The sequence below is a fragment of the Mangifera indica genome, chromosome 19, assembly GCF_011075055.1.
Source record: "Mangifera indica cultivar Alphonso chromosome 19, CATAS_Mindica_2.1, whole genome shotgun sequence".
Lineage (NCBI taxonomy): Eukaryota > Viridiplantae > Streptophyta > Magnoliopsida > Sapindales > Anacardiaceae > Mangifera > Mangifera indica.
Genome location: NC_058155.1, coordinates 2,080,269 through 2,102,945, shown reverse-complemented (window position 1 = coordinate 2,102,945; position 22,677 = coordinate 2,080,269). Strand labels below are relative to the sequence as shown.

Sequence of the window (22,677 nt, the reverse complement as noted above, 5' to 3'; positions counted from 1 at the left end):
AATTTAGAAGGTTCAAGAGGGTCTTGAGACAAATTTTCAGGTATCGAATAAAATTCTTATATTTAGAGATCGAGTATATGTTCCCCAGATAACTGAATTGAGACAGAAAATTCTTACAGAGGTTCATAATTCTCTTTACACTGCCCACCCTAGGGGTGTAAAGATATATCAGAATTTAAAAAGACATTTTTGGTGGTCAGGCATGAAAAGGGATATAGGTGAGTTTGTTACCAGATGTCTCACCTGTCAGTAAATTAAGGCCGAACACCAGAGACCTTCAAGGTTGCTTCAGCCTCTGCCTATTCCAGAATATAAATGGGAGCATATCTCCATGGACTTTATCAGTGGACTTCATAGAGTTCAGAATGGATGCAATGCTATCTGGGTAATTATTAATAGATTAACCAAGTCAGCTTATTTCCTGCCCATCAAAGATTCTACTACCACAGATCAGTTGAGGAGATTATATGTTAGAGAGATTATTAGATTACATGGTATACCCAAGATCATAGTATCCGATCGTGATACAAGATTTGTATCAACTTTTTGGAAGAGTCTTCAAAGATCTTTGGGTACTAATTTGGCATTTAGTACAACCTATCATCCTCAGACAGATGGACAGACGGAGAGGGTTAATCAAATTTTAGAGGACATGTTGAAAGCTTGTTGCCTGGATCATAAAGCTACATGGGTAGAAATGTTACCCTTAGTGGAGTTTGCTTATAATAATAGCTACTAGGAGACTATTCAAATGACACCTTATAAGGCATTATATGGTAAGAGGTGTCGTTCTCCTCTCTACTAGGATGAGATAGGAGAGAGAGATATGTTATCCCGATCCCTTGGGCCCGAGTTGACCTAGAAAATGATTGATGATGTCTAATTGATCAGGTAGAGAATAAAACAGGCCCAGGATCGATAGAAAAGCTATGCAGATCATCAACGCCGAGACTTGGAATTCAATGTAGGTGAATTTGTATTTGTAAAGGTTGCTCCATTCAAGCATTTGATGAGATTCGGAAAGAAAGGAAAGCTAACTCCCAGATTTATTGGTCTATATGAGATAATTGAAAGAGTTGGTAAAATGGCTTACAAATTGGCCTTACCAGCGAGTATGGATTGGATTCATGTTGTATTTCATGTCTCATCTTTGAGGAAATGTCATGGTGATCATTCCCAGGTCGTGAATACAGATGATATTCAGTTATCAGAAGACCTTAGTTATGAAGAAAGACTGATTCAGATACTTGACAGAAGAATTAAGCAACTAAGGAACCGACAGATTCCTCTAGTAAAAGTCTTATGGAGAAACCAGAAGATAAAGGAGGCTACCTAGGAAATGGAGTAAACCATGAAGGAGAAGTATCCAGAGTTGTTTTTGTGAATTCCGAGGACGAAATTCTTGCAATGGGGGAAGAGTTGTAATACCCTCAAGTATGTTCTAGGGGCAATTATGTCTTTTGACCTTGTTTTGAGATATTTCCCATTTTAAGTATATATAGATTTTCACATGTATATATGTGTTTTTATAAATAACTATATAGATATATAAATACAAAAAGAAAAAGAGATAAAGAGAAAGAGATAAAGATGTAAAAAAAAAAAGACAAAAGACAAAAACAATAAAAGGAAGCTTCAAGTGTTTTCTATCATCTACTCCCGTAAAACTCCAGTAGCCAGCCCCTTCATGCTTGTTTTCTTCATTTTTTTTAGAAGGAAAGTGGATGACTTGAAGAGTTTGAAAGGAAAGTAAGGAAAGAAAAGAAGAAGAAACACTTTTGGAGCTTGGTAACCAAAAGATCTCTTTCTTTTTCCCTCTTCCTATGTTTATATATATTGAATGCATGTTATATGAATATGTTAGTATGTTTTGGTGTTGATTTAAGGTGATTTTGGGGATAAAAGAAACAAAACAAAGAGGAGTGAGCCAACTTGCAAATATTGGCTTGAAACAAGGTAAGGGATATCATCCTTGATATGTTGCATGTTTTAGGCTTTTGGTTTCTTGGATCTATGTTATAAATGATGATTTTGAAGTTGAGAAATGTTTTTTTGTCATTTGGGGTGTCTATGTGTGTGATTTTGTTGATGGCAGAGAGTTAGATAATATTTACAATTTTGCCACTGATTTCGTCCCATGTTTTGGCTGTTTTATCTGATGAATCATAGGTGTCATTATATCTTGTTGGAAATCTATTTGAATCCTCTTTCCAATGATATATAGTTTGTATGAATTAGAGATCATTTGGACTATTAAATATTGTATGAACCAAAAGGACTGTTTTACCAAATAAACAGTGAAGACAGTTTTTGCCACTGATTTCAGTCTACGTTTTGACTGTCTTATCTAATGAGTTATGAGTTCTATTATATCTTGTTGGAAATCTCTTTGAATTCTCTTTTCAGTGATATATAGCTTGTATGAATTGGGGATCATTTGGACTGTTAAATATTGTATGAACCACTAGGACTGCTTCAACAAATAAATAGAGGAAACAATTTTTGCCACTGATTTCATCTCACGTTTTGACTGTCTTATCTAATGAATTATGAGTGCTATTATATCTTGTTGGAAAGCTCTTTGAATCCTCATTTCAATTATATATAGCTTGTATAAATTAGAAATCGTTTGGACTATGACATTGTATGAAAAAAAAGGCTGCCCTGTCAAATGAACAGGGTTATGAACAGTATTTCACAGTTTTGGAAAGGAAAAGAAAGAAAAGGAAAGAAAAGAAAGGAGAGAAAAAGAAAAGAAGAAGAAAAGAAAGAAAAGCAAGAAAAGGAATTTGGGGCTCAAGATTCAGGGGTCGTCCCAAGAGTATGGTCTGGTGAGTTATGAATAGTTTAGATGGAAGCAAAATTAGTAAGATATAAGGCCCGTATGTATGCTATGAACTATAATGGGGCACTTTACACTACACCGCCAGCAGTAGGGCACGTCTGTAGTAAGACATGTCCGTAGTAGGACATAGACCTCTAGTAGGGTCCGCTCGCAGTAGAGCAGACTTGTAGTAAAGCTCAATTCAGATTCAGAAATGGTGTAATGAGAGAAAGGAAGAGAGCTCGAGCTTAGAAAAGTGTCAAATCCTTATAGTCAGCTTTTAGAAAGTATCAAATAGACACCAGATGGGACAAAGTGTGACCCAAATAATAAAGCATGAACTAGATTATCCTCTCGATTTCTTATGAGGGTTATGAGTGAGGTTGAGTCCCGAGAGTGAGTTAGAACAGGAAATAAGATAGTTTACTTAATTCTTTCCCCTTACTGAGTGTTTTTATCTCTCACTTCCTTTTCTTTCATGATTGTAGGTACAGGTGATCGAGGTAACTGCAAGGTAGGGTCAGATCAGTATAGGTAGATTCGATTGGAGCAAGTTATCTTTAGTTTATATTACATGCATACAGTGGCATGTTTTTGTTGACTTTTGACCTTTTTGAGATGATGGTACAATTGTATATAATTACTCCACGTATTCAGATGCTTTCATATGAGTTTTCATATGAGTGTATACATCTTTTGTTCGCTTCTAGATTTTCAGTTTTCTTAGAATAATTTCTAAACACTTTTAGTGATGCGTTCATGTTAAAGTATTTTAAAAGAAAAAAATAGACGCTCCGGATATTAATTCGTAGCATTTCTCCTTTGATGGGTAGTACTTCGAGGGAGGGATGTTGCACTTTCTGTCTTCCATCCACAGTTACATCATCCTCTAGAGCTCACTCTTTTAAGCAAATAAAGCCCATAATCTTTACCTTCCTCCCAAATTGGTGTATTACAAAAATTTCAAGCCATCCTTTGCAATAACTTTAACATCAAGCAAGGGGGTGCCTTTGCAGTTCACTTAACAATCCAAAATCTTTACCAATCCTGCAAATTTCAATATCACTGTCACATTTCCTGTATAATTCTAAAGCTGGTTACTTTCACTTTAATACTTTCAATGTTACAACCATATTACTTGCAAATCAAGAAACCAATCTCTTTCCCTCATTGAAGAAACACACTAACATCATTTTAAGCAAAAAACATAAGCCCAAAAACCTCTTTAGATTCAGGAATTAAAATTCTAAAATCTCTTCAAAACAAAACACTGAAAGCAACAAATACAAAAAGGAAAGACTATAAAAGAAAGTTTATTACTAACACAAAGCCAAGCAGAGTCAAAGCCAATTTTGCGTACAGTGTGCATCAAAGATAAGAAGAGTGATTTTCGAAGCTACATTCCTGAAAATCCGTTCATTTTTCTGCATTTCACAGCTGCTTTTGATATGGAACTAACGTAACATTCTTTTTCATTTCTATCAATTATAATATGAAAAATAAATCTATATAAATAAACTTATAAATTTATAGGAAATTTTACATTGAGTAAAAATATATTAAACATACCATTACATAACAAAATTTTTGTTAAACCCTTTTATAGGTAGAAAATCTTGAGTGAAATGAACTTACTTTACCATTTATATATCTTTTAATGGCTATAAAATTCACAAAATTTGACTTCATAAACGTACAAATAATACATAACTGTTTTTAATATAAATTATGTGCTGGGTTCTTTGGTTTACAACTTTAGAGCTCGTTTAATATGGATTTATTAATTTTTCAAAGATTTTTGCAATTGAATTTTATAGATAACTAATCAAGATAAATTGATAATGTTAAGTACATTAGATATACATATTGTTTCAAAAAAACTTTACTATAAAACAAATATCTCTGAATCAATGTCACTGTTTAGGGATGGCAATTTGGACCCGATTTTAGGGTCCTGACCCTCCCCGACCCTAACGGGGAAGCGATTCCCTGATAAAAACAGGGAAAGGGGAGGGGATGGGGACAAAAAAAATCCTCGTAATTGGGGACGGGGATACATATGTCCCCGCCCCTCCCCTACCCTCCCCTCCCCTCCCCTCCCCTCCCCGCCCCCTCCCCACCCCCTAAATCTAATATATTAATATAATTATTTTTGAACTATTAAATTCTATAAACTTTTACATTATGATTTATTAAAACTATAACTTTAATTTTACTGATTTTTGAATTATCAATTATCAGTTTTTACTAATTTCTGAACTATTAATCTAATATATTAAAAAAACCTAATGTCTCATTTATCATAAAATGCAAATGCACCAAATTAATTATATTTCAACTTCAAAACTTAATCAGCCAATCCACCAGGTTTTACAAAAAAAAAAAAATTATAAACTTGATAAAAGCAATTGAAGTGAATGAAAAGTGTTAAATTTAATGTTATTACAAAATTATCTTAAATCGCATACATATTTACTAAAAACTATAACCTTAATAATTTTTATTACAAAATTGCCACCCATCTTTTAACCCTAAATCTAAATCTCTTTTTCCTTCCATTTTTCACTCTACAGCCGCACACTCCCTCTCCCAACCAAAGCTTCCATTTTTCACTCCATAGTTGCATACTCCTTCTCCCAGCCAAAGCTTCTTTGTCTTGTAGTTGGAGGTAAGCTTCTTCCTTCCATGATTGCACTGGCATGCAAGGACTTTTGATATAAATATATTTTTTTCAACATTTTTTTTCCCAGTCAAGTTTGGATGGATGTGTGTTATGTTTCTTTGTTTTGGTATCAAATTTAGCTTTACAGATTACGTCTTTTTGATTATTTTTAATTATTAACTAAAATTAGAGACTTGTGTGTTATCAAATTTATGACAGTAAGAGAAATGATTATTAAGATCTTGATTCGCTCTGATTTCTATTACTATTACTATTACTATTGTTATTTGTCCTAAATACGATTACTATTGTTATATTATTTTTTGTTATTTCCTAGCCTATTTAATTCTTCTTCGTTTATCCATATGTAAATTAAAGTCTTTTTCTGCTTGTCAGGTTTGTCTTCATATTAAAACGATAAAGCTCTCCGGAAGTTCTTGCAAGTATTCTTTTTGTTCATATACCTACACATACACAAACATGACACATGCACACACACATCAGTACACACCATTTAGGTCTCTTCACTAAAGCATTGCCCTTTCATTATGCTGAGCCTGAGTTCATTCATTTTCTTTTACCAAGAACATGCTATTGGAATTTGTACTGTGATGAATTCTCAAATTATAATTCCAGTTTATCTGTTGAGGTTGGTAATAAGCTTATAACTCTTCTCAAGAACATTTTTTCATGGTTGTTTACCTGTTAGGTTAGTGTTAGAAAGTTTACAAGGAGTGTTCAAATAATGGTTGAAAAGGATAAAGAATTTTTTTCGATGTTTTCTTAAATTCTAGACATGTATTAGGTCCTGTCTATTTTATGTCTTTGCCTTGCAGTACACCAACAGGTATAACAAGTCCTATGTTACTTCTGTGGGTCTGATCAATTTAACATTTTCAAAAACAAGTTTATTATATCTTAGACGCTTTCAATAATGACAATTAAGAAGTATTTGAGAGAGAGAAGATTCTATTAAGATCTTTTTCCATTAGCATTGAAGAGTGAAAGAATAATACCCTGTGTTCTGTAAATCTTCAACTTTTTAATTAACTATTACACACTATGCATTTCATGTGTGTGCATGTGTTTATGCATTTGGATTGGCAGACTATGTAGCAAATTACTCACTTTGTTATGATTGTATAGATTTCTTCTGCCTCTTTGAGTATGCTTAGACAAAACTCAAGATTCAAGAAATTTTCATTTGATAGTTATTTTCTAAAATCAGTTTTAATGAATACAAAATAATTTTCCAATGTTTCCTGGAAACAGAAACATGTTTAATTGTTTTCATTTCATGTAGAAATAGTTCTCAATTTCTTGTTTTCTTAATGCTATTTATTTTCTTCAAATTAAATTAGTTAAAAGTTAATAATATTTAAAATTGTTTTATAGATGCTTGGGTTGTAGAGGTGTGAAACTTAGTTTGCTGTTTCATTTTTCATATTCATATTTTGTATACAGATTTGTGAAACAATATTGGATGGCAATTAAACAATTTCCTGGTTCCCTTTGATTTTGTGTATTCAGTATGACTGAAATGTGTTTCTAGTTGTACCTTTTATTCTTTATTCATCTTTTTCTGCTAGATTCCTCTTATTGTCATAAATTTGATAATCATTTCTCTTACTGTCATAAATTTTATTCTAGTTGTATCTTTGATTTTGTGTATTCAGTACGGCTGAAATGTGACTTGTGTGTTATAATTATTCTTATTTAAGTGCTTGTATTTGACCCAAATTTTTTGAACTTAGTTTTAGTATAAGTAAAGTTTATTGATTGTGATTCGCATTATGAGTTTTAATATTTATGTTCTATATTAACTTGTATTCTAAATTTTGGACTATTTGATAGGAATGTCTGCTGAAAACTCTTTGGTTAATAAAAGAAAAATCATTAAAGATGTTAACGTGTAAAATTCTCAATCCTTTAAAAAACTAACATCTTCTGAAAGTGGTCCTCATACTACAACTTCGGTAGAAAGTAATCAGATGCATTGCCCGTTGATGAAATTAATAAATCAAGTTAGGAGTTAGATAGTCCTTGTTCAAGCCCTCTTCAAAATGCACTTGACAACTCTCTTGTTACTGATCTTACTGGAAGGTGTAAATAAATTGTATAGCAACATTTCAAGAAAGTAAAGGTTGATGGAAAAGACAAGGCAGAGTGTAACTATTGCCACAAACAATTGGTTAGTGGGGGAAAAAATGGCACTAGACATTTACATGATCATCATAAAATTTGTCCAAAGAGAAAATACCAAGATGTATCACAAAAGTTGCTTGTGGAATCCCATATAGAGAATAATAAGTTGACATTATCCACTTATCATTTTGATCAAGAGGCAGGTAGAAAAAACCTTGCAAATATGATTATACTGCATGTGTTGACTCAATGAGTCATTATGCTCTTATTTTGATGATAACAAACTAATATATCCCTAAACATATTAACTAATGACTTTACTTAAGTGTGAGTTTAGATTGCAATAATTTATCGAATGCACTTGAAGGAGTTTCAAGATGGAAATGAAAGACAAGGCTCAAGTGAAGAATTCTCGAAGATTTGAAATAAAACTCAAGTTTAGGTAGACATGTTTGTAAATTTGGAGCATTCATTTTGATTAGAATATTTATTTGCATTGGATAGCTCACTTGAAAACTCACTTTCATATCTTTCACATTTTGGGTTAAAATGTCATTTTTCAAACTTATTGGGTTAAGCCAAGTTTGTCACTAAAGTTTATTAATTCTTTTAAAATGATGAAGTTTTGTGAACTATATTTTCATATCTTAAAGTTGGTTTTGAAAGAATTTTCAAAAATGGGTTAAATTGTCACTTTTCAAAGTTTTAGGGGTTAAATTGTGATTTTTGAAAATTCAGGGGGTAAAATAGAATAAAATTTGGTCGGCCGAATTTTACCGACTGAATCAGCTTCTGAATTTTCCAGAAGCCATGTATTTTGGCTTCAGAAATTCTGTCAACCGAATTTTGGTTTGAATTTTTCCAACGGCTAGTGCCACATAAGCTCTACGGAAGTGCCATGTCACATCCGGTTGACCATTGTGTGTTTTTTGGAAAACTAAAACGGCTATTTTTGTGCACAACGGTAACTTTCCTCATTTTCCCCTATATAAACCCAATCAAATTCGTTCGAAAAGAACTTTTGCCACCAAAAACTTTCATATATTTGAGAGCAAATTAGTTTTGAGCTATTTACTTGCAAATTATTCTCTCTAATCAAAACCCTTGCTCATACACTTTGTAATTTCATTTGCATTGGATAGTTTTAAGCTTTAACTTTCATATACACTCTTGAGAGAGATCATATTTCAATTTCATACTAAAATTCGTGCTATAAAAGAGTGAGGTTCACTGTTGGAGAGATTAGAAAATTTCTTGTGAGAGAAATTGAGTTTTAACATTTGTAAAGGTTAATAGCACCTTGGAAGCTATTTTGGTTGTGAAGAAAAGCTTGGTTGAGATTTAAGTCAACCAAGGATTAGTGAAATACTCCAAGGGAGAAAGCTTGGAGGAGTGGACGTAGGCCGGGTTGAGCCGAACCACTATGCATCGCGTGTTTGATTTTCTCTTCCCTTAAACTCATACTTTATGTTATTTTGTTTTGATTATACTGATTATTTGGAATATTTTAGTTATTCTCATAAATTGGATTAAAAATATGCAACATTTATTGATTTGAATAAATTGCTTTAATTCTCAAATTTGGTAAAAATTGTTTTAAAATTGCCTAATTCACCGCCCCTCTTAGGCCATTCGATCCTACAGCATGAATATCCTTTAAGCATGGTAGATCATTGTGGGTTTAGGAGATTTTGTAACACCATTCAACCTTTGTTCAAGATGGTCTCTAGAAACACCATTAAGAAGGACATAATGAACATTTATGATGTTGAAAAGGGCAAGACAATGAAATTGTTATACAAAAATTTAGGGAGAATTGCAATCACTTGTGATTTGTGGATTGCAAGTAACCAAAACAAAGGGTACATGACTATTACAACCCACTTTATCGATAACAAATGGGAGTTACAAAATAGACTTATAAGGTAATTTTCTTTTTTTATGTTTAATGTCTTTTAATATATTTTGTTAATATATACATACATACATATATTATATATATATATATATATATATATATATATATATATATATATATATATATATATATATATATATATGTATTTAGTAAACAATTTTCTATTTGAATTGTAGGTTTGTTTATGTTCCTACCCTACATACAAAAATGTGATTTCTGAGGTATTGGTCGATTGCTTTTATGAGTGGAATATTGATAGAAAGTTGTCCACATTAACTGTGGACAACTGTTCCACTAATGATGCAATTATTAATGATATCTTGAATAAATTGCCACGTTCATCACTTATGTTTTATGGTTCATTGTTTCATATGCGTTGTTGTGCTCACATTCTTAATTTAATTGTTCAAGATGATTTGTCTGTAATTAGTTATGAAATTGCAAAGACTCGAGAGAGTGTTTCCTTTTGGAGAGCATCACCTAAAAGGGAGAAAAAATTTGATGAAGCGATTAATCAGTTGGGCATTCAAAGTACAAAGAAGTTGTCTCTTGATTGTAAGACTCGTTGGAACTCAACTTATTTTATGCTTAATACTGCTTTGATTTACTAAGAAGTTTTTTGTCGGTTAAAGCTTCATGAGCCACAATATAAATGTTTACCAACGGAGGAAGAATGGGACTTGACACAAGATATTTGTGGGAAATTGGAAATATTTTATAATGTCACTCTACTATTCTCTAGTACTAAATTTCCGACTGCAAATAAATATTTTCTTAAAATTTTTCAAATCAAAATTCATTTGAAAAAATGGCTTATGGGTGAGAATGTCATGATAAAGAAGATGGCTGCACAAATAATTGAAAATTTTAATAAGTATTGGAGTGTGATTCATGGTGTTATGGGGGTGGCCATTGTTTTAGACCCTAGATTCAAAATGAAATTGTTAGATTATTTCTTTTCTTTGATATATGGAGGTGATGGCAAAGATGAAATAATCAGAATTCAATAGTATTGTCATGATTTGCTTTATGAATATCAACCAGAGCATGAAAGTAGTACAAGTCAAACTTTGTTTGCTTCATCTTCTTCTCAATCTAGTTTTTGTGGTGATGAAGAGTATCTAGCATATTTTGATATGTTTATTGAACAAGAATCAAGTAATATCTTGAGAAAATCAGAACTGGAATGTTATTTAGAGGAGCAACTTTAACCTAGGAGTTCAGACTTTGATATATTGACTTGGTGGAAGTTAAATGGGCCTAAATATCCAACCTTGCAGAGGACTGCTCAAGATATTCTTACTATTCCAGTCTCTACTGTTGCTTCTGAGTATGCTTTTAGCACTGCTGGAAAGGTAATAAGTCCACATCGCAATAGACTTCATTCAGGTACATTGGAGGCATTGATGTGTTCTCAAAATTGGTTATGGGCTGACCTAAAAGGTAATAAAATGAATTTTTATCAACTTTAATATAAAGTTAATAATTATTAGATTTTGTCTTTAATTTTTTTTATTTTCTTGAAAGGTGAAGAGTCTTGTTCGATAATCTACGATGATAATGATTCAGAAGATAGTAAGTATTTTTCATTAATCTCTAAAATATTGGTTTTTAAAATATTGCAAGAATTTATTACCTATTGTCATCCCAGTAACGGAGATGGGGACGGGGATTGATATCCCCTGCCCGCCCCTCCCCGTTGTCATCCCTACCACTGTTTTTGTGTTTTTGCTTCAACTTGTTTTCATTTTGATTCAAAAAAAGTTAATTTGCTCACTGAATAGCAGTCTTTGTATATAACTGAAGCAAAGAATAAAGATAAATTGAATTGATTGGTAATAAAATTAGTTATTATAGATGTGAATAAAATTAGTCAAACTTTGAATATGAATAATTGTTTTATAGATAGATATAAGGTAGACACTAGGATAAATCATAATCAACATGAAAAGCAGCCAGAGTTATTATACTATGTACCGCCGACGAAAACAGAAACCTAGAAATATCAAGAACCCCAATAAAAAATTGAAGATCCTTGATATGGAATACCTAATTAAATAATTAAAGATCCCTTGATGTGAAATACTTAATTAAATATCTTATTATATTATATACTTTTTGTTTTAGGAGTTACGAGTGAGTATGTTCGGAAATGCAGTAATTTGGTGTGATAAGTATTGCAACTTTAGCTCCTAAAGCAGTTTTTCATGGTAAAACTAAACACAATGAGATAGATGTGCGAGAACAAATAGCTTAAAAATCTTGGTCAATACAGTTTAACCAAGTCTCCGACCGACCATCTCCAAATTTGCTCAATTAAAGGCCAAGTTCAAGGTTCTTGATGCTTCTGATTGCACGGTGGGTGTCTGATAATTCAAGTGAACATATTGAAAATTCTAATTAATCAACTGGTAGTTATGGCTGTTTACTGGTAATGTTGGATTGTTTATATTAATTTCTAGTTGTTTTGATGGTGAATATATTGACAATCTTGGGTGGTTTCTGGTTGTATGGTTTTGGGTGAATTATTTTTGAAAAGGTAATTGTGTTTTAAGAGGACTGATTAACATGTTCTATGCTGCAATTATAGTTTGTGGTGCAGATTGAGTAAGTTTGGATAGTATGAAGAAGAGGGGAAATTTGTGAGATTGTGAACAGTAATATTAGTAATAAATAATAGTGCTAATGTGTTGATATCGTGATGGTGATTTACTTTCTATTGCATGTGAAGTAGTTTATAGTAGTGGGGAGTTTATGAATATTAGTGGTAGTGCTATTGAATTGGTGTTGTGTTTTTCTATCAATGTTATGTGTATACACTTTAGAGTATGTAAATAATATATTATCATATGATTAAATGTTACACTAAAAGAAAGCATTTAGCGAGGAAAAAAGTAGCGAAATGATGAATATTCAGTAGTTATAACTACTACTTTCATGATTTTAGTGGCTAATTATTTATACATTCCTTAAAACTAAATAAAATTATACTTTTAATGATAAATTTTTAAGTTTTTGACTAAAAACCTTGTATGCCCTCATTATTGGTGAAGTTAGACTCAAACCAAATTAGCTTACTCTTATAAATTTGATTCGAATTTGTTTAACTCAATTTTAAATCAAGTTAAAACCTTTAACTCATTTCTGAAAATCAAATCGAATTCAAACTATAGAAAATTCAACTTTGTTCAACTCATGATTTAAAGATAATTCGATTTGGTTCAAATTTTGTTTATAGTTTGATTCAAATTATATAAAATAATTCTTAAATCGGTGTCATTTTATCTGTTGTTAGATAAATTGATATCATTTTTTGAATGAGTTACGGAGTAAAACCACAAATTCAAATTATGAATTTGAATTAAAATTTTCAAACTTAAATTAATTTTCTTTTTTTTTTATAGACAAACTTAAGGTAAGAGATGTATTCAGACTTAGCTTGGTTCATTCTCTTTGTTATTGGTTTATTCTTCGAAATGATATATCATTCGGTAAAGTTATGGTATTGGATTAAAAATAAAAAAATTAAAATAAAGTGTGAGTTACAAAACAAAATATCATTTTCAATGTCCATAACACTTCCTCAATCGACCATTCAGTTTCCACTCTCCAGCTCCACTCTAGTTTGTCCCAACCTAGAGCATTAGTCCCGAAATCTTACAAAATTAATGACCGGCAACGATTGAGATGACTGAGCAAGTGGCGACCGACCGAAAGGAACACATGAGACTATGTGACAACAACTGAAAGGACGAATGATTGACGGACGACGAGGAGAGATGAAATCCGACCGACGGAGCCCAAGAGACGAATCGAGAGGATGAACGACCGACCTACTACGATTTGAGACAATATCTGACTGAGAATTGAGCAGAAACTGGTCATTTCTTAATCATGTCTCCTTCATTCGATTCTTTTCCAGTGGATTTTTTTTGAATTTTATGTTTTTCTTTTTTTTTAGAAATTTTAGCTTGTTACATGTTTGTGAAGTTCAATATTGATTAAATTTGATGCTCTGTCGAAACCCTAACACATTGCTGCCGATCTTGTAAATAAGAAGTTGAAAACGTTTTCATAGTGTTTGCTTGTAAATTTGATGCTCTGTTGAAACCCTAACACATTACCGGTTGTTTTTCCTTATTTATCATTACAAATATTTATATGGAACACTTTATTATTTCAGCTGCTTGGGATATGATAAGAGGATTGAAGAACTTAACCAAAATGTATGTATGTCATTTGACATCAATGATCATATTGTGTCCGCATACTTGGGCTTTCAGCTTAAAATTTTTAATCCTTGAATATCCTTTCTGATCCAGATATAGAGTATAAATGAGTTGTTATGTCTAATGGAAAGTTATTGTCTGCCTTCTCACGTCTTTTCATTTTTAAAAGCGTAAACTTATCTAAGTTTATTCTTGTGGCTACATTGTAGTTGTTGGAAATGATCTTAAAGAATTGTGGGGACATTGTCCATATGCATGTGGCAGAGAGAGATGTTCTTCATGAGATGGTTAAAATAGTAAAGAAATAGGTGAGAATGTTTCTTGAGTAGTTTTTGCTGTCTTTCTGTGGTTTACTTATTTCCTTTTCCCGAAGCTTGTTCATAGTTCTCATGATTCTGTATTGTAGCCTGACTTTCATGTCAAGGAGAAGATACTGATTCTAATAGATACTTGGCAAGAAGCTTTTGGAGGACCGAGGGCAAGATATCCACAATATTTTGCAGCATACCAGGAGTTGTTGGTATGTTTCTGGTGGATGGTTTTTTAAGTGATTAATTAGTGGAGAAAAAACCTATGTGATGAGACATGGCACTGCCGTTTATTCATCTTTTCATGCATTTTCTACATAGATTGATTTCATTGTACATTTCTATACTGATTCTGAGAATATTTGAAATGGTGGTAATCACCAAGAGGCAGCTGAGTCTTCTGCAGATTCTGAGTTCCCAACTTTGAGGTACTTCTCTTGGCTGGTTTTTAATGGAAGCTAATTTAGTGGTACTTAATGCCATGAGCATAGCCATTTGTTTGATACTTGTGCTGTTTTTTTAAGCTGCCTGTGAGAATATGATGTTAGAATTTGTTATGCACACACACTTAATTGGTGCAGTAGTTCATTGTTATTGTGATTTCATTTCAGTGGTCAATCCTCTCTGCTTATGGCTCTATTATTTTTTTATTTTTTGTCATGTCTTTCTTCTGAGTACTGGAGCACTAACTTCACCTGATGATTTGGGTATTGCAAAAATAAGAATGAGTATTGACTATTTGCTTTATTTTAATTTTTAATGTTTGTGTTGCATTTACTACTTCCTTTCCTATCTTCTGTGGTAAAATTAGTAATCATGTTTCATAATTTAGCTAGAATTTGACTAGCCTGACAAAAATTCAGATTGCACGTGGCATTATGGATGTCCTTTTCGAAATGCTGAATGCATTAGATCAAAGCAACAAAGAGTTACTATTCAAACACTATTTGAATGGACACTTTGCTACTAAATCTTGGTGCGAGTTGGATAATTAATTGATATGTAATGCTCAAACTTATGAAATTTAGATAAGTTTTAAGATCTTACATGTAAGTTTTTAAATTTTTGTGATAAAAATTATAAGCCTCTAATCCTTTCAGTTAATTTCTCTCTTACTATAGATTAAAGTTTAATGTTTATTTTCTAGTTTTATGATGTGTTAACTTTAAATTGCAGGGGCTTAAGCAGGAGGTGATTGTTGACTTGGTGGAACAGTGTCGAACATCTTGCTAATTCAATTAAGTCATAGTTTTTCACCCACTTGTATGTGTTTCTTATATAGTGATGACTCAAATCTTTTACTGTTTCCCTGTTTCAATATCATGCTGTTATATTGCTATTTTTATGTCAAGTTTCAGCACTGCTATGTCAGCATATATACTTCTGCGGTAAATTTTTATCTATTTCTTTCAGAGATGAGTCACTGCTATGTCAAGAATTTCTTGCATAACAGTCAATGGGTATCAATGTTGTTTTGCGTGTGTGCAGTTTTCTGTGCAACCAAATCCCCAAATTTTGTGAGTGCCTACAATTTTTGATACATTAGAATCTACCTTCTATTGTGATAGGAACCTGGGTAGCCCCTCACTGCCACTGCACTTCTGAAGATATCTCACCCAAAGCTTAATCACCCAACTAAAGAAACTGTTGAACTGCGTAAATTCCAGCCAAGACAGAACACGCAAATGTAAATAGCGTAGAAAAATATGTGTTGTATTGATGGAGTTATAAACTTGATTACAGCAGTTTTCTACCAATACAATGACTATCTCTCAGCTGTTACAATTGATTAACACAAATTTACAGAACAAATACAGATTTCCAGCAAGGCATAACTCAGTAACACTGAACTGAGTTCCAAAAGTATTCACAAAACAACTCTAAAAACCATAGCCAAAGGCTCCCTTGTTCAGCTTTCGAGAGGCTGACTCTCTCCCGCTCACTCTACTCAAATTTTTTCCCTCTCTCTTTCCAGCCCCTGCTTCCCTTTTTCAACTCTTTTCCACAGCTACTTCTCTCTCTCCTTCCCCTGTTTTGCCACGTTTCATATTTTTAGTGGCTGGTTTTGCATTAGGATAGCAGCCTTCGATTTTGCATTTCCCTTTTATACCCTCTTTTTTCCTGCAGGAAATAAATAAATATATGAGTCCTAACATTTCCCCTCCCATCGAGAGGCACCTTGTCCTCAAGGTGTGATTGGGGAAAAAGATATTGGAGGTTGTTGCATGATTCCCAATTCCACTTGCAATCCGGCAACCCTTTCCACTTATTAAGCAATTCAAGATCACTATAGGAGGAATACTTGTATTCTGATACACCTTCGAGCTGCTACTCTAGCAAGTCTTCCTTCAAGCCTTTCATGTCGCCACGTTTTATCAGATCACGAACAAGGCTACGAATATCACAATGCGCAGAAAAGTTCACAACAGCCTATCGTTCTATCTTTGTTGGCTCCACTTTAGCAAAATTAGTACTTATTGAAATGCCACATGAACGTAGCATTGGTTCAACATCATGCTTGTCATTTCGTAGAACATTAGATAAGGTATTCATCCTTTCTTGTGGCTTCTGCCTTGATTTTTCCATAAGCGAAGCTCTTTGTAGAGTGTTAAGAGCTTTTGTGTAACGCTGTAAGGAAACCAAAGAACAAAGCTTAAGAGGGATATACGTAGGGCGCTTTGGCTCCCCAACATTGATGCAAGGAATATCTGCTGAATATCGTAAATCCATACCGCGATGATTGACAAAGTAGTCATAAACAGTTAATTCCTGGGACTGAACTTCACCATCCTCATCCCTCACATTTTTCTGCTTGAGTGAAAACATCTGCTCTCTGCAGGGTTTTTCACTCAATCTAGTTATCTTGTTGCTGCTAATTGGCCAATGATCATTTTGAATCCACGCGATACTTGTGGAATTATTGGCATTTCCCACCATTTTATCATCCCTAACAGTGGCAGTCACTTCAAACTACATGGTCTGACCAGATTGCATATTAAAAGGATCTTGTGCACTGACTGAGCTTGTAAAATCATTCCAAGTATCAAAGAGATCATCTTCAACATCAACAGTTTTGTTATCAAGTGCCTCCTTACTGGTGCTTTCACTTTTCCATAGGGCATCTTGAATTAAATCAACACTCATTGAAGAAGAATTATTCACATTCTCCACCATTCCATCATCCTCCGTAGCTGCAGTCAAATCAACTTGCTTCGATTTGCCTACTTCCTCAGAGTTAGAAGTACTCCATAGATCATCTTGAAACAAGTCACTGGGTTTGGTTACAGAAGAACCAATATTTTCAGATCCAAACACTGCATCCATGTGGGCAGAAAGATCTACTATTGTCTCCATAACAAGATTATCCAATTTAGATTCCTCATGAACATTTCCATCATCAGCAGATTGGAAACTGGCCTCCCAACCATCAAATGAGTCATCACCACTCTTGTCCTCCGTAGACCTCATTGTTGGCTCAAAACACTTAATATTCTCTAAAGAATTATGATTATCTCTAACTTGAAAATCATGATCAACACTACTGTCATCATTTTGGTCTTCCAACTTCTGCTGATCCGAGACAATGTCTTTCTTCCCTTCAGTGAAAAAGTTGTCAAGAGGGATACCAACTAAATGCAAACAACTTTTATCACTCTCACTCTCAACTTTCTCCAACTCAGGCTGCCATTGTATTTCTAAATCTAGAAAATCCAAGATCGAAAACTCTTCTAGTTCTGTCTGTCCTCTGTTTAATTCATTTGCTTTAACAGATGCCTCAGCAATCTCAAATCCATCTAAGGCAAGGGATTGAGGTAACCAACGACAGCCAAACGTAGACTTGAAATTAATAGGCTTAGGTGTCGTTTCTTGTTGAGCTTCTTTTTTGTCGCAAAACACGCAAATTAAAGACACAACACCTCTGAGAAGTCTTCCCTTGCAATGCTTACATCGGAGATACGGCGGAGACGGGTCGAACTCAGAAAGGGAAGATTGAGACGACGGTAAGTCAGGAACCGATGCGTCGTCTAGATCAAATGATGAGAGGTTGGCTTCTTTGAGAATTGCAATCTGTACCTGCTTGATTAGATCGTACGGGATGTCAACCGACATTGTTAGGGTTTGTAATCGGTAGTTTTTTAAATATGAAATAGGTGTTGGCTTTGTTGATAAGTGATTAGAAATGGGGTGGGTAAATGGTAAAGGGTTATTTGGGCCTGGGTCATATATTTTGGTTGGGTTAGTGGAAGGGTTAATGAAAAATTGGGTTAGGTATTGGGCTAGGTTTAATAGTGATGGATTTTGGTTTAATGAGTTGGGTTTGGGCTGGGTAAATGGTTTATTGGGCCGGGTAGGGTTATAAACCCTTCTTCCTCCTCCTCTTCTTTCTTCATGGGCACCTCCTTCTCCAGAATTCAGCATCTTCGTCTCAGGAATGCTGCAACCAAGTGAGAGAGTGAACTCCGCCAGCTGGATCTCGTTGGCATCGTCCACTGTTTCACTGTATACTTTCGATTTCTTCTTCCAGTCACCCAAATCGACTATTTTCTTGCCAAAATTCTCAATCTCAACTTCTTTCCTCCTTTTTTCACTGTCAAATACGATTAGGACGCCTTCATCATCCCGATCGTCTTCTTCCACCACAAGAATGACCCATGATTTGCGTTTACAGTCATGCTTCGGCTCTTCCTTGTCGTCACAACGAGGACAAATTTTGTTCGTCATCGATTCTTGAAGTTCCCATTGAGTCAATCGTCGAACCATCCACCAACGCCCACTATCTTTGATGAAGTCGACTTTCTCCATCCCTATAATCGGTGCTCTGATACCAATTGATAGGAACATGGGTAGCCCCTCACTGCCACTGCACTTCTGAAGATATCTCACCCAAAGCTTAATCACCCAACTAAAGAAACTGTTGAATTGCGTAAATTACAGCCAAGACAGAACACGCAAATGTAAATAGCGCAGAAAAATATGTGTTATATTGATGGAGTTATAAACTTGATTACAGCAGTTTTCTACCAATATAATGACTATCTCTCAGCTGTTACAATTGATTAACACAAATTTACAGAACAAATACAGATTTCCAGCAAGGCATAACTCAGTAACACTGAACTGAGTTCCAAAAGTATTCACAAAACAACTCCAAAAACCATAGCCAAAGGCTCCCTTGTTCAGCTTTCGAGAGGCTGACTCTCTCCCGCTCACTCTACTCAAATTTTTTCCCTCTCTCTTTCCAGCCCCTGCTCCCCTTTTTCAACTCTTTTCCACAGCTACTTCTCTCTCTCCTTCCCCTGTTTTGCCACGTTTCATATTTTTAGTGGCTGGTTTTGCATTAGGATAGCAGCCTCCGATTTTGCATTTCCCTTTTATACCCTCTCTTTTCCTGCAGGAAATAAATAAATATATGAGTCCTAACATATTGATAATTGAGAGGATTTTTTTACATGATTATTAATTTGGTAGGATTGACATTATGGTTGATTCAGTCAATTTTGGTTTCCTTTACTTTGATAATAAGATTGTGATAACAAAATATATGTTTGAATGTATGTGTGTATATGTTATGTACATTTTAATTCTATCCTCTTCATAATTTGTAGGTACTTAAAGACACAAATGAATCATAAAACACTTTATTGTACATGATACATAGATTCTTATATTACATATAACAAATTTTTAGTTTTGATTATAGGAAAAGATTATAATAATAGAAAATTTATAGTTTTTTTTCTTATTTTTGTATAGAGACTTTGAGATAATTGTGATTGGAACATAATCAATGTCAATTATTATATTTTAAAAATCAAAATTTTATTATCAATATTATTATAATGATGAGAATATTCATCATTAATATTATGTTTAATGTCGGATAAATATTATTATAACGATGGAGATATCTATTTTGATATTATGTTTAATACTAATAAATATTATTATAATGACGGAGATATTTATCGTTGATATTATGTATAGTGAGCGGTAAATATTGTTATGACGATGAAAATATTTATCGTTGATATTATGTTTAGTGACTGATAAATATTATTATAATGATGGAGATATTTATCATTGATATTATATATAGTGACAAGTAAATATTGTTATAACAATGAAGATATTCATCATTAAAATTATTATTTTAAATGATGAGACTTGCATCTCTCTTATTTATATTAATGATGAAAATTTTCTTTTAGAACGGCCATTCTATCATTGGATCAGGTGTTCCCTATTATTACTTAAACAACATGTTTTCAACCCAGCTGCAAAACTTTCTAATTCACATGGAAAATAGCACATTCAACGACCCTTGCTCTCTCTTCCTTCAATCTATATAATCGATCTAGTAGTCAATCTTAGTTTGTCTTGGCTTATACACATATTGTGACTACTTAGTGTCTCTGCGTGGATGATCATCACAACAAGAAAAATGATCATTAAGCATATAAGTAAATAGTTGCTGACATTTTGAATTTAGTTACATATTATATTTAGTGTTTATTCAAAATTAGTTGTATACTTCTTGTAAAATCACTGTTAAGAAAAATATACAATGATTAATTTCAAATAGTTATCAATTTTTTTAATAACTAAAATCTTAGCTATTAAGTATAATTAAATTAGTTGCAAATTAATCTAAATAACCATTCATTTTAGTTACAAGTGAATATTGTTAGCACCTAAAAAATTGGACATAAATGAATGTCATTAACAATTAAAAAAATTAGATGCAAATAAATGTCGTTGGTAATTAAAAAAATAAATACAAATGAACATATAAAGTAACTAAAAAATTAAATGCAGTTAAATGTGGTTAACAATTAAAAAAATTATATGCAAATGAATGTTATTAGGCATAAAAAAATTAGTTATGCTAAAAAAATTAGACACAAATAAATGTCGTTAACTAAAAAATTGAGATGCAAATGAATATTGTAAACAATTAAAACAATTAAATACAGATAAATGTTGTTAGCAACTAAAAAAAATGTGTTTCAAAGAAATGTCATTAGCAACTAAATCATTTTAATATTTTTTTAATACTCTGCCGGTATTTGGTTTAACATTTTGTAATTATTAAAATGATACTTTTGCAGCTAAAAATATTATACATCAATGGTTTTATTCTTGCACTGTATTTTTTTCAATTTTCCTAATTTTATATATACAACAAAAAATAATATAATATCACAATTATTTGAATAATATCACAATACATATCTCTTTTGTTACATATAAGGAACACATTCATTTGTACATAAAAAAATATGTATTTTCATTATTAAACAACCGCATAAACATATCGTATTTATTATAAAACCAACACTTTCATAAGTGTTTATCCAAAAAGTCAAAAAGTTTATCATATATTCAACAGAAGATACCTTAACAATTTATATATTTTAAAAAATAATGTGCTCATAGCTAAACAATATGTTTATAGTTAGACAAACAAAAAGTCCACATGTAAGCGTGAAAATAGAAATTCTAGTTTTATAAAAACCTCAATTAGATGGAGGGTGATGAGGTTGATATGAACGTGCTACATATGATGTCAAATTTTTTTACCAAATTCGTCACATTATTTTGTTGTTCTTCAAGTTCATGTTATTGGTGAGAAATGTCGTTGGAAGGTTGTTGATGGGAAAAATAATGTTATTGATAAGATGAATGATATTATTGAAGGGATGAATAATATTATCAATAGAATAAATATTATTACTATGCGGGATGAACAATACTAACAAAAGGATGTGTAGTGTTGTTAGTGAGATAAATAATATCACCGAATGAAAATTTAAAAAAACTTTGATCGAGTTATCAAACTGAAATTTCAACTAAAATTTAGTTCAAATCAAACTGAACACTAGTTTAAATCGAGTTGGCTCAATTCAAGTCCCTAAGAGTGTATCAATTATTATAAAAGAAAATAATAATCAAAAGAATGATGCTTTAATTATTTAAATGTAAATATAATTAGATACTAAGAATATATTGACATAATTTTATATTGAAAACTTACTAATCAAATGCATCTTAATGATTCATTACTAATAACAAATCATCTCTTAATTTTCTCCTCTAACTAGATTCCCATAAAATTAACTTCTTTGTTTTTATGTGCTCTTGTACTTTGCATGACAATTATGATAGTAACTACTAATATATATATTATAAACCATATTTTGTAACTGAAGTTATAGTTGACAAATAAATTTATTTATAACTAAAATTTAGTTGTTAAAATAACAATTTAGTTACCACTAATTTCCCTTTAGTGAAACCTTAATTTACCTAATCCAATGATGGTGGGTTTGATCACTATACTTTAGATTTATTTGTTTAATCAATATGGATAATGTCTCTAGTTATATAAAAAAAAAATTTCCCTTTATTTTGTAACTATACCCTTAGTTGCTAAAACATATTTGTTTATGACTAAAAAATTAGTTTCTAAAACATAATTATTTGCAAGTAAAAATTTAGTTGTAGAAAATTAATTTTAGTATGAAATTAATTTTTGGTGACTAAATTCATTGCAGTTTGTATAGGTAAGTTTTTGTAACTATTTTTAATTA

General features: G+C 32.3%; 1 long non-coding RNA gene across 5 annotated transcripts; it reads left to right on the top strand.

The window, feature by feature from the left end:
* The first annotated feature begins 13,099 nt into the window (after nt 1–13,099).
* Nucleotides 13,100–15,568, top strand: LOC123202959. 5 transcript variants are annotated; one of them, XR_006499099.1, is made up of 5 exons: nt 13,100–13,429; nt 13,988–14,086; nt 14,185–14,814; nt 14,923–15,135; nt 15,263–15,568. It is a non-coding gene; the product is annotated as an uncharacterized LOC123202959 (long non-coding RNA). The 5 variants fall into 5 exon arrangements; XR_006499097.1 differs by having other exon boundaries at nt 14,185–15,088; XR_006499096.1 differs by having other exon boundaries at nt 14,185–15,135.
* The last annotated feature ends 7,109 nt before the right edge of the window (nt 15,569–22,677 follow it).